The sequence below is a fragment of the Bubalus kerabau genome, chromosome X, assembly GCF_029407905.1.
Source record: "Bubalus kerabau isolate K-KA32 ecotype Philippines breed swamp buffalo chromosome X, PCC_UOA_SB_1v2, whole genome shotgun sequence".
NCBI lineage: Eukaryota > Metazoa > Chordata > Mammalia > Artiodactyla > Bovidae > Bubalus > Bubalus kerabau.
In genome coordinates, this window is record NC_073647.1 from 138785818 (window position 1) to 138797618 (window position 11801).

At 39.7% G+C, this 11801-nt stretch overlaps 1 pseudogene; it reads left to right on the top strand.

Annotated features, from left to right (window-relative positions):
* The first annotated feature begins 6296 nt into the window (after positions 1-6296).
* On the top strand, positions 6297-8150 carry LOC129640212 (ferritin light chain-like; annotated as a pseudogene).
* The last annotated feature ends 3651 nt before the right edge of the window (positions 8151-11801 follow it).

Sequence of the window (11801 nt, forward strand, 5' to 3'; positions counted from 1 at the left end):
GCTGAGGGTTGGACGCAACAGTGACTTCACTTTCACTTTTCACTTTCATGCATTGGAGAAGGAAATGGCAACCCACTCCAGTGTTCTTGCCTGGAGAATCCCAGGGACGGGGGAGCCTGGTGGGCTGCCGTCTATGGGGTCACACAGAGTCAGGCATGACTGAAGCGACTTAGCAGCAGCAGCAGGTCTCTACCCACTAGATGCCAGGAATAGCCCCCCACCAAGTTGGGACAACCAAAAATGTCTCTAGCCATTCTCAAATGTCCCTTGGGAGCAAAATCTCCTCCAGTTGAGAACAGCAAATATTGGAGAATGTCTTGAACTGAGAGGTTCTGACTTGGGGTGTCTTATGTAGTTACACCCAAATGGTGGTCAGAACTGCAGGTTGGCTGGGAATCTTTCTCATGTAGTCTCAGGATCTCTCCACATGGTCTCTTTGGACTAGTTTGGGCTTCTTCACAGCATGGTGACATCAGGTTAGTTGAACTGCTTCTGTGGAAGCTCAGGGCTCCAAGAAGGTGTCCCAGAAAAGGGGGCACAGGCACACCTCGGAGATATTGGGGGTTCAGTTCCAGACCACCACAATAAAATAAATATTGCAATAAAGTGAGTCACACAATTTTTTTGGTTTCCCAATAGTATATAAAAGTTATGTGCACACTATACTGTAGTCTACTAAGTGTGTAATAGCATGTCTTAAAAAACAGTGTGCATACCATAATTTAAAAACACTCTATTGCTAAAAAATGCTAACCATCATCTGACACTGCAGGGTTGCCACAAACCTTCAATTTATTGAAAACAAAAATTTATGAAGCACAATAAAACAAGAGTTCAGTAAAAACAGGTATGCCTGTAATGCCTTTTAGGACTGACTCTCAGAAGTTACATGTTACCACTTCCACCAGAGTCACAGGACTCAAGAGGAGAGCACATGGACTCCACCTTGAATGGGAAGAGTGTTACAGTTCCATCGTAAGATGATGGGAGATGTTGTGGAAACTCTGGAAAACTCTGTATCTGTCACAGCGCTCAACATCATTACTCATCAGAGAAATGCAAATTAAATGCACAAGAAGACACCACAGCACACTCACCAGGATGGCTACAAATAAAAAGACTCACTAGGGACCAGCAGGACGTGGGGCGCTGGAACTCTCATACATCGCCGATAGGAATGTCAATTGGTACAACCAACTTTCCACAAAATTGTATTGACTAATGCTAAACATATGCCCAGTCTATGACCCAACACTGTCTTTCCTGGGTTTGTCACCCAAAGGAAATAAATGCATATGTTTACCAAAGACACAAATGAGAATGTTCACAGAAGCTTCAGTCAGCAGAATTAGAAAAGAGGGAAAAAAACAAATGTCTAGAAATAGGAGAATGGATATATAAATTGTGACCTATTCATTCAATAGAATGTTACACTGCAATATAAAAGGATAAAAAACATATACACAACAACAAGGATGAATTTCACACCCTCAGCAAAGGAGGTCAGACAAGTACACTTGGAGTAGTTCCATCTCTGTAATGTTCAACAACAGGAAAAACTAATCAGTGGTAATAGAAATAGAGGAAATGATTACCTCTGGTGGGAGGATGGGATGAATACTGACTGGAAAGAGACACAAAGAACTTCTGGAAGGCTGGGGATAATCTATATTTTGAGCTGGGTGGTAATTACACAAATGTATTCATATGTAAAAGCTAATCAAGGTATAGAGTGTACTAGTGCTAAGCACTTTATTAAATCCTTCACTAAGAAGTAGAAATAAAGTCTTTTTCTGTTTAAAGTAGCTATGGGATTCTGTCGCTTGCAATTAAGGCCCTCCTCACCTAAAAAGGATGGTGGCCCTCAGCACTGGAAGGCCAGGGTCACACCATGCTCCTATGTAGCCAGCCCCTCTGCAAATTAGGCCTGCTAGAAAGTTATCTCTCTCAGGATGCACCCAGGAAAACTCTCCTATAGGATGGAAGTCCACAACCAAGCATCAGATCAGACCAGATCAGATCAGTCGCTCAGTCGGGTCCGACTCTTTGCGACCCCATGAATCGCAGCACGCCAGGCCTCCCTGTCCATCACCAACTCCCGGAGTTCACCCAGACTCATGTCCATTGAGTCAGTGATGCCATCCAGCCATCTCATCCTCTGTCATCCCCTTCTCCTCCTGCCCCCAATCCCTCCCAGCATGGTAACCTTAAAATACTAAAAGCTGAGGAACCAAAAAAAGTAGCTGTTGAACTTATATAGTGAATAGCAGTGTGTACACAGTTGAAGGATAAATTTGTAAGCTGAAAGGTTACCTTGAGAAACTTTCCCAGGACACAACACAAAGAGATAAAGGGATGAAAAGAATGAAGAGAATTGTAGAGGCGGATGGGAGGAATGATTCAAGATTACAAGTTACAAGATTCCTCTAAAAGTTATTTCCAAAAGGAGATAACTGAAGCAACATCCGAAGAATAGTAACAGTCAAGAAATTCCCAGGATTGAATCCAAACACAAGGCCTTGGATTGAAAGAACCTCTGAGTGCTAATCAGTAATAATAATGTTTGAAAGATACATCTAGACACTATAGCAAACTTTCAGAACAAGAAGGATAAAGAGGTCCCTAAAAGCTACCAGAACAAAAAGATCTGGGAAAAAAATGAGAATGGGGTTGACCTGAGATTTCCTGTTAGCAAAACAGATGCAAAAATATTGTTATTTGCTGAAGTCAAGAGATAAACACATGGAGTTCATTGTTTAATTCCCTCTACTTTCCTGTAAAGTTATTTTTTTATGATAAAAAGGTTTCTTCTCTATTTTTTTTATAGATTCAAGAAGATAATAAATACCTGCAAAGTGCCAAAGGAAAGTATCTTTGGACTTTGAATTCTATATTCATACTGTCAAAGAATGAAGGCAAAATAAAGACCATTTTCATATTATAAGGACTCAAAAATGTTATATCAGAAGCTCCGAGGGAACCCCAACAAGGAGAAAAATAAAACTAAAAGAAGTGATGGGGGAAATTCCCTGGCAGTCCAATGGTTAGGGCTTCATGCTTTCACTGTCGAAGGCCCAGGGGGGTCAATCCTTGGGTGGAAATCTAAGACCCCACAAGCCACCAAAAAAAAAATTATTATTTCATATAAGCATTATGGCCTTTAATAGCAAACTGTAATAAAAATTCAAGATATATCAACATGGAAGTGGCAGGAAAGGGAAAGTGAAAAAGTGAAGTCGCTCAGTCGTGTCCAACTCTTAGCGACCCCATGGACTGCAGCCTACCAGGCTCCTCCGCCCATGGGATTTTCCAGGCAAGAGTACTGGAGTGGGGTGCCACTGCCTTCTCCGTTAACAGGAAAGGGAAGAAGAGGTGAAATTTAAGTAAATAAAAGCTTCTTTCCTCTATCCTCATCTTGTCCTGGTTGGTAATATAGAAACTAAGTGACCTTTAGAGGAGCGCTCCTCAAACCTGAACCTGGGCCTTTTGTCAAAGAGCCATTTCTAATCCACCAGGTCTCAGGGAAGCCTGAGATTCCGAATTTAAAACACACTCCACAGAATCTAAAACATACAACACACTAGTGAATATAACAAAAGCAGACTCACAGATTGCGAGAACAAACCAGTGGTTACCAGTGGGGAGGGTAGGGAGAGGCAATATAGGGGTGGGTGAGTGAGAGGAAAAACTAGTAGAAATAAAATAAGCTACACGGGGAATTGCCTGGTGGGCCAATGGATAAGAATCCACCTGCCAAAGCTGGGATGTGGGTTTGATTTCCTGGTCTGAGAAGATCCCACAAGCCACAGAGCAACTAAGCCTGTGCGCCAACATGACTGAGCCCACGTCCTGAATCCATGCTCCACAACAAGAGAAGCCACAGCATGCTGGGAAAATTGAACCGCTACATTAAAAAAGATGAAATTAGATCATTCTTTAACTCCATACACAAAAATAAGCTCAAAATGGATAAAGACCTAAATGTGAGACCAGACACTATACAACTCTTGGAGGAAAACATAGGCAGAACACTCTCCGACATAAATCACAGCAACATCTTTTTCAATCCATCTTCTGGAATAATGGAAATAAAAAACAAAAATAAACAAATGGGACCTACTCAAACTCAAAAGCTTTTGCACAGGAAAGGAAACAATAAACAAAATGAAAAGACAACCCACAGATTGGGAGAAAGTATTTGTAAATGATGTGACCTATAAGGGATTAGTCTCCAAAATTTACAAACAGCTCATAATGCTTAACAGCATCAAAACAAACAACCTACTCAAAAAATGGGCAGAAGACCTAAACAGACATTTCTCCAATGAGGACATACAGATAGATGGCTAATAGGCACAAAAGATGTTCAATATCACTCGTTATTAGAGAAATGAAAATCAAAGCTACAATTAGATATCCCCTCACACCAGTCAGAATGGCTATCGTCAAAAAATCCACGAACAACAAATGCTGGGGAGGTTCCTTAAAAAACTAAATATAGAGCTACCATATGACCCTCCAATCCAAATCCTGGGCATAGAGCCTGAGAAAAACATGATCCGAAAGGACACATGCACCCCAATGTTCCTAGCAGCACTGTTTACAATAGCCAAGACATGGAAGTAACCTGAACGTCCATCGACAGAGGAATGGATAAAGATGTAGTACATGTATACAATGGAATATTACTCAGTCATAAGAAATAAAGAAATAATGCCATTTGCAGCATCATGGATGGACCTAGACAGTGTCATAATGAGTGAAGTCAAACAGGAGAAATTATCATATGACATCCCTTATATGTAGAATCTAAAAGGCAAGGATACAAATAAACTTACAAAACAGAGACTCATAGATTGAGAAAACGAACTTAAGGAGTTTGGGATGGTCATGTACACACTGCTATATTCAAAATGGATAACCAACAAGGATCTACTGTATAGCACATGGAACTCTGCTCAATGTTGTGTGGCAGCCTGGATGGGAGGGGAGTTTGGGGGAGAATGGATACACGTATATGTATGGCTGAGTCCCTTCACGGTTCACCTGAAACTACCACAAAACTGTTAATCGGCAATACTCCAATACAAAATAAAAAGTTAAAAAAGAGAGAGAGAGTGAGAGAAGCCACTGCAATGAGAAGCCCACACACCGCAACCAAGCAGAGCCTCCACTCTCCGCAACTAGAGAAATCCAGTACACAGCAACGAACACCCAACACAGTTAAAAATCACTAATTTAAAAAATAAAATAAGCTACAAGGATATACTGTACAACATGGGAATACAGCCAGTATTTTGTAATAACTGTAAATGGTAAGGAACCTTTAAAATTGTATAAAAATAAAAAATAAACACACTCCCAAGGCGCTTGAGCAGCAAGGCTTTAGACTACATTTTGGTTAAAAACTGTGTTGACTCAGGGTGAAAATATGCTAAACTTCCTGCACTCTGTTTCAAAAATGTAAAAATGATAGATACAGTGTTTCAAAAATACTCTGGGGACATGATTTTTAAAATCATGGACTAGAAAGGAAGTGGAAGCCCACAGCAGTAAGGAAGCAAGCAATAAGGAAGGAAGGACCCGACCCAGACAGTAAAGTGTGGGATTGCTTTTTTGCTTTGTTTTGTTCTGTTTTAATTTTTCATTTTTTCAGTTTTAATGAGATATAATTAACATACAGCACTGTACAAATTCAAGGTGTACAGCATAATGTCTTGACCTACATAATTGTGAAATGATTCCCACAATAAATTTAGTTAACATTCATCAGCTCATATAGATACAAAAAAAGAAAGAAGTGTGTTTTGCTCTGTCATGAGAACTTTTAAGACCTAATCTCTTACTAACTTTCAAATATATCACACAGCAATGTTAACTGCAGTCATGACATTGTATGTTACCTCACTGGTACTTATTTTACAACTGTAAGTTGGTACCTTTTGACCACAAGTCTGGAATTTCAAATCCAAGCCAGGGGTAAGGACTCCACCACACGCCCATTCCCAATGGGGAAACTGCTCATGGCCCCCAGCTATATCTGAAGGTGAACAAATCCTAGCTATCCACTGGGGAGTGGAGAGAGAAACCAACTGCTCAGTGATAGAGAAAGAAAGCAGAGATGTGCACGGCCAGCCACCAGGTAGACACGTTGTGTGAGCTCCTGCTTTGGAACTGTGGTGTATGTCCACAGAGCAAAATCCCTGAGCCACTGACTTTGGTCCTCAAGACACTGGGCTGAAGCAATCACAAAAGCACTTTCCAGGGACAGTCAGTGGGAGAGAAAAAAAGCCACCATGACGGTAGGCATTCAAAAAAAGAAAAAAAAAAAATACAAAGGCCCAACACCACAAAAGGAAGCCAACATCTAAGAGGAATCATATAAAAGAAATAATAGAACAGTTTGGAAAGAATTTTAAAATAAGTGTATTTAAAATCAACAAACAAAAGCAGGTGCTATGAATCAAAAACAGACAGAAATCTTGATAATTTTAAAAATAACACAGAGGCAGTGCACTGGGCGTTCCAGTGGATGTGTCTCTTGCTACAACAGTGTTTGGATGGAACAGACCCAGGGATGCCCCTCACTCCAGGCTCTGACCACCCTCCAACCTCCTTTCCAGTCACAACCTTCAGAATCAGCCCCTCAGCTACCTTCAGCCACTGGGACCACCACCATTTTTGACCTTGACCTCCTAGATTCGTCAGAATGACTCCACCGAGGTGGAGGCCCTGGTCACCGCCTAGTCACCCTGCATCTGCAGGCCTCGTGCACCAACCTGTCTCTGGGCTTCTTTCCACCGTGACCACGTGGCTCTGGAGTGCAGTGGCCACTTTGTCCACGAACTGGCCCAGGAGAAGCGCGAGGGTGCCCAGCGTCTCTCGAAAATGCAAGACCAGCAAGGCGGCCGCGCCCTCTCCCAGGACCGCAGGCGCATCTCAGGATGAGTGGGGTCAAGCCAGGACACCGTGGAGGCCACCGAGCTCAGGGACAAGCACCCGAACAGGGCCCTCGTGGACCTGCAGGCCCGGGGTTCTGTGCACGCAGCCCCCACCTCCGTCACTTCCGAGAGAGCCGCGTCCTAGGTGAGCAGATGAAACTTATCAGGAAGATGGACGACCACCTGACCGACCTCGGCAGACTGGCTGGTCCCCAGGCAGGGCTGGGCGGGGCTCTCTTCCAAGGGCTCACCCGCAAGCACCACCAGGAGCCGCCTGAACCCAGCGGGCTTGGAGGAGCCCCTCTGGTGATGTTGCTCAAAGCCCAGACAAAGGGAGAGAAATACACAAACTTACATAGAAGGGATGGTAGGATAGGAAGGTCCTTGCAGTATGGATGGAATAGAGCACAACAGGATGGGGAATGAATCTGAGAACAAACTGATGAACACCCAACATGATGAGATAAACAAGAGAATGGGTGCAAAAAGTGAGTTCATGACCTAGAGGACAGCTGAGGAGATCACGCATTAGAGGCCACACAGTGATAAGATTTAAAATATGAGAAACGAATTAAGAGCTAGGGGGCTAGAGTGAAAGGAACCAAAACCTATTTAATGAAAGTTCCAGAGAGTGAAACCAAAAAGAATCAAGAAGTGACAATAGTTAAGGAGAGAATGTCTGAGAATTTTTATGAACTGAAGAAAGTGTCCCTAGATTGAAAAAGCTATTTCTAGGAAAGATGGGCTGTATTATTTGTACCAATCAACTAAAAAAATATGAATAAATAAGAAACCATTGAACACATGAATAGATTTTTTAAAAAATCTGAAGAGCACTTAAAAGCAAATGAAAAAGCAAGGAAATACCAGGCCAAAATCCAAAAGAAAGTAGGAGTCTATAGAAACAGTTTCAAAGCTCAGAATCACTTTACCCCAAGGGATTTGCTAATAAGGAACACTTGTGCTTCAATTTTAGCAGCTTAATAGGGAAATTTGGACATAAAACAACCCGAGGTAGACAAAGTAATAGGAGGTCTTTCCCATGGTAAGCTGGGACTCCACTGGCTTGATGATATTTAGAGCAGGAAAAAAATTTCTTCCCTGCAAAGTTGTGACCATGAACTTACAGCTCAGGTTCCCACTGCCTGAGTAGTTCTGGGAAATTAGAGCTGTGTACCTGATTTAAAATGGTTCCAGATTGGGTCTACTCCAAGAAAAAAAACCAAATGGAAAACTTTTTTTTTAGAGAAAATCAATTTCATCCTAGGCTTCAGTGAATCTTCAAAATAAAATTTCAGTTTCAGTAATTATTATAGTATAAGGTAAAAATAACCAGAGTGGCTCAGTGGTAGAGAATCTGCCTGCCAATGTAGGAGATGTGGGTTCAATCCCTGGGTCAGGAAGATCCCCTGGTGAAGCAACCCACTCCAGTATACTTGCCTCGAGAATCCCATGGACAGAGGAGCCTGGTGGGCTAGTCCACAGGGTTGCAAAGAGTTGGACACGACTTAGCAACTAAATGACAACACAAAAAAATAACCAAACATGTAAGAAAACAAGTCACTGTGAGTGGGAAGCAGTTGAAACAACTGACTGCAGAATCAGACTTAGCAAAACTTCAGAGATTAATTGAAAAAAAAAAAAAAGCTTACTTTAAATAAATAAAATATATCATTAAAAATATCTGCAAGAAAAAAATGGGGGGGGGGGGAATGAAAAATACAATGTGAGCCTGAAGCATGTGGAAGTGCCAGAAAGTAAGGAAGTGCTCCAAGAAAATGATGGGAGTCAGTGGAACACAGGACACAACCTGAATAAGCTATGAATTGTCAAAACTGGAATAATTTGGGCAAGAGAAACAAAACAAATAACATAATACTGAACTACAATCTGAAGTTATATTTATAAAATAAATATCCATGAGTCCATACAAACAACTGGAAAAAAAAAACTAATGAGGGAGAATAGAGAAATCTCCTATACTGAAGAATTAGAAGTAATTTATGTAGATACTCCCCCTCAAGACAGTGAAGCTTAACTCCCACCCCTGAAGTATGGGCTGTTCTTAGAGTCTTGTTCCAAAGAGTACAAGGGGGTAGGGTGAAGTCACTTTACACTAGAGAAACCTGATAAGCACTATGTCAATCAAGTAATCAAGGTCAACATAGCCAGTAAAAGTGCAGAAAAATATATTACCTACAGAGGAGAAACAGACAATGCACCTTTCAACAAAAACATTAGGGGCCTAAAGAAAAGAGGAAGTTAATTTCAGTGAGATGAAAGAAAATAACAGCCAACCTAACAACCTGTATCCAGTGCAAGTATCCTTCAAGAATAAATGTGAAATGTATTTACAAGCGCCAAGACATAGAAGCAACCTAAATGTCCATTGATAAATGAACAGATAAAGAAGATGTGGTGTGTATACACAGTGGAATATTACTCAGCCATAAAAAAGAATAATGCCATTTGCAGCAACATGGATAGACCTAGAGACTATCATACTAAGTGAAGCAAATCAAATATCATATATACCACTTATATGTAGAATCTGAAAAATAATAAAAATGAATTTATTTATAAAACTGAAGCAAACTCACAGACACAGAAGACAAACTTATAGTTACAAACAAGAAAGGGGGGAGGGATAAATTAGGAGTTTCAGATTAGCAGATACAAACTACCATGTATAAATAGATAAACAATAACATCATACTATATAGCACAGGGAACTATATTCAGTATAGTATAATGGAAAAGAATATGAAAAAGAATATATATAACTGAATCACTTTGCTATACACCAGAAACTAACACAACATTGTAAATATGCTATACTTAAATACATAAAATAAATAAAAGGCAAAAAATATTGATTGCACAATACAATAATAATTATGTTTTGAGAGGCTTAATAGACACAACTACAAAGGCACATAGGCCAGGATGGGGTATAGTGGGATGTTCTATGGCTCCTGTGGCCCTGGGAACAGGCAAAATTGTCATTTAACATTAGATTTAATAAGTCAAAGATGCATGTTTAATCTCTATTACAAGTACAGTAATTTTACTCCTGGGTGTATACCCAAGAGAAATGAGTGAACATCTGCACCAAAAGTGAAGTGCAAGAATCTTCACAGCATTTTCTTGTAATAACCTACATTGGAATATAATCTGCAAAAAAAAAAAAAAAAAACCCAAAACTGAATCACTATGCTGTCCACCTGAAACTAACACCATATATAAATCAACTGTACTTCAATTTAAAAAAGAGAGGAGCACTCAGATAGCTTTTAAATTGAAGTCAAAGTTCAAATATCAAATCTACAGAACAGGAGATAAGCTTGGACAACACTGGAGAGTAGTGGTAGAAGATGTGCTTTTTCAAGTTGAAGATCTATTCTTACTCTTAGAATTCTAAAGTTAAACCTTTCCTCGCTGGGATTTCAGTCCAATGACATCTAGAGAAATATGACTTTTTTGTCTCTAAATACAAGGTCCTGAAAGTATTTTTAAATGGTTCAAAAATCTCATTTGTCATGAACTAACATTTTAGAAGTAACTTTTCAGTGACTTGACAATAAATCAGAAGCATACTGATTGAGTTTACCCTGAAATGCCTGTGAGTTTAAAGATTAACAAGCCAAGAGATAGAAAAGACAGTTTAGACATTTCCAAAGGCAATGCATTTGACCAAATGTTTGAGTCGCTCAACAAAACAAAGGACCTTGATTCTTTTTTTTGGTCTGTGATGCAATCAAAAGCTATAAAAGTACTCCAACATTGCTTTGTGTATTTTCATTACAATTTTTGTTTTTATTCTTAACATTAATTACATAAACAAAACAAATCTTATCAAATAATCTCACTTTTACTAAATTTTAAATGTTTTAGCTAAGTGCAATGTCTGGCAATGAAAGACAATTTGTGAGTTAGGTATGGTTATTAGAACATTTTCCCAACTTTGCATTTTTTGTAGCTTGGTATTTTTTCTCTTTTACTTAAACTTTAGATATTTTTGTAAATTAATTAGCCTCTAATTAAAATAAATAAATTTAAATTAAAAAAAAAATTTTTTTAAGAGGTACTTTCTCTTTTACTGGGGTATAAATTGGCTTTGTCTCTTCTTAGAAATATATGTATCTAGTAAGAGCAATGAAAAGAAATTAAAATGTATATATTTAAATGTATTATAAATAAACACTATTGTGACAAAAATCTATCCACTCAGTAGCTAGGGACAGAAAGTTGAAGTTACTGAAGTAAAATTAATGGGGAAAAAACAAAAAAGAATCCTCACAGCTGCAATACTTGAGATAGCCCCAGATGTGGATAGAGAAAGGATATATACATTGAAGTATATTCATGCAGTGGAGCAAAACAGAACCAGAGAGGCTCTGTAACTCGAGTAGCTTGACAATCTTTCCCAGCACAGTCACTGGAATGAATGAATTGATTTGCTTCACTCTGTTGAGGATTAAAGGATTAAAAGTTCCAGAAGACTGAGTCACCCTCACATATTTTGGGCAACATGCTGACACTTTGGCTCTATTGCAGAAATTAGAGGAAAGATCTGGCAGATGGAGACTTCAGGGGCCTCTGGAGCAGGATTTCTACCAGATCCTCAATCTATCATTCCACGAAGATTGTACACACCTAGGGAATTGCCCAGAAGTAATCATGCTTGCTGTCAGGAGGGCTGAATGAATACTGGGTTGTATCTCCCCCACATCCATCACAAAACATTCCGTCCCTTTGGTCACTAATTATTCACATACTCCATCTTCCCATATATACCCTTCCAAAAATTCTGTTGTCGAAAATAACATGGTTGTTTCCCATTTCAACATAAAATGAACT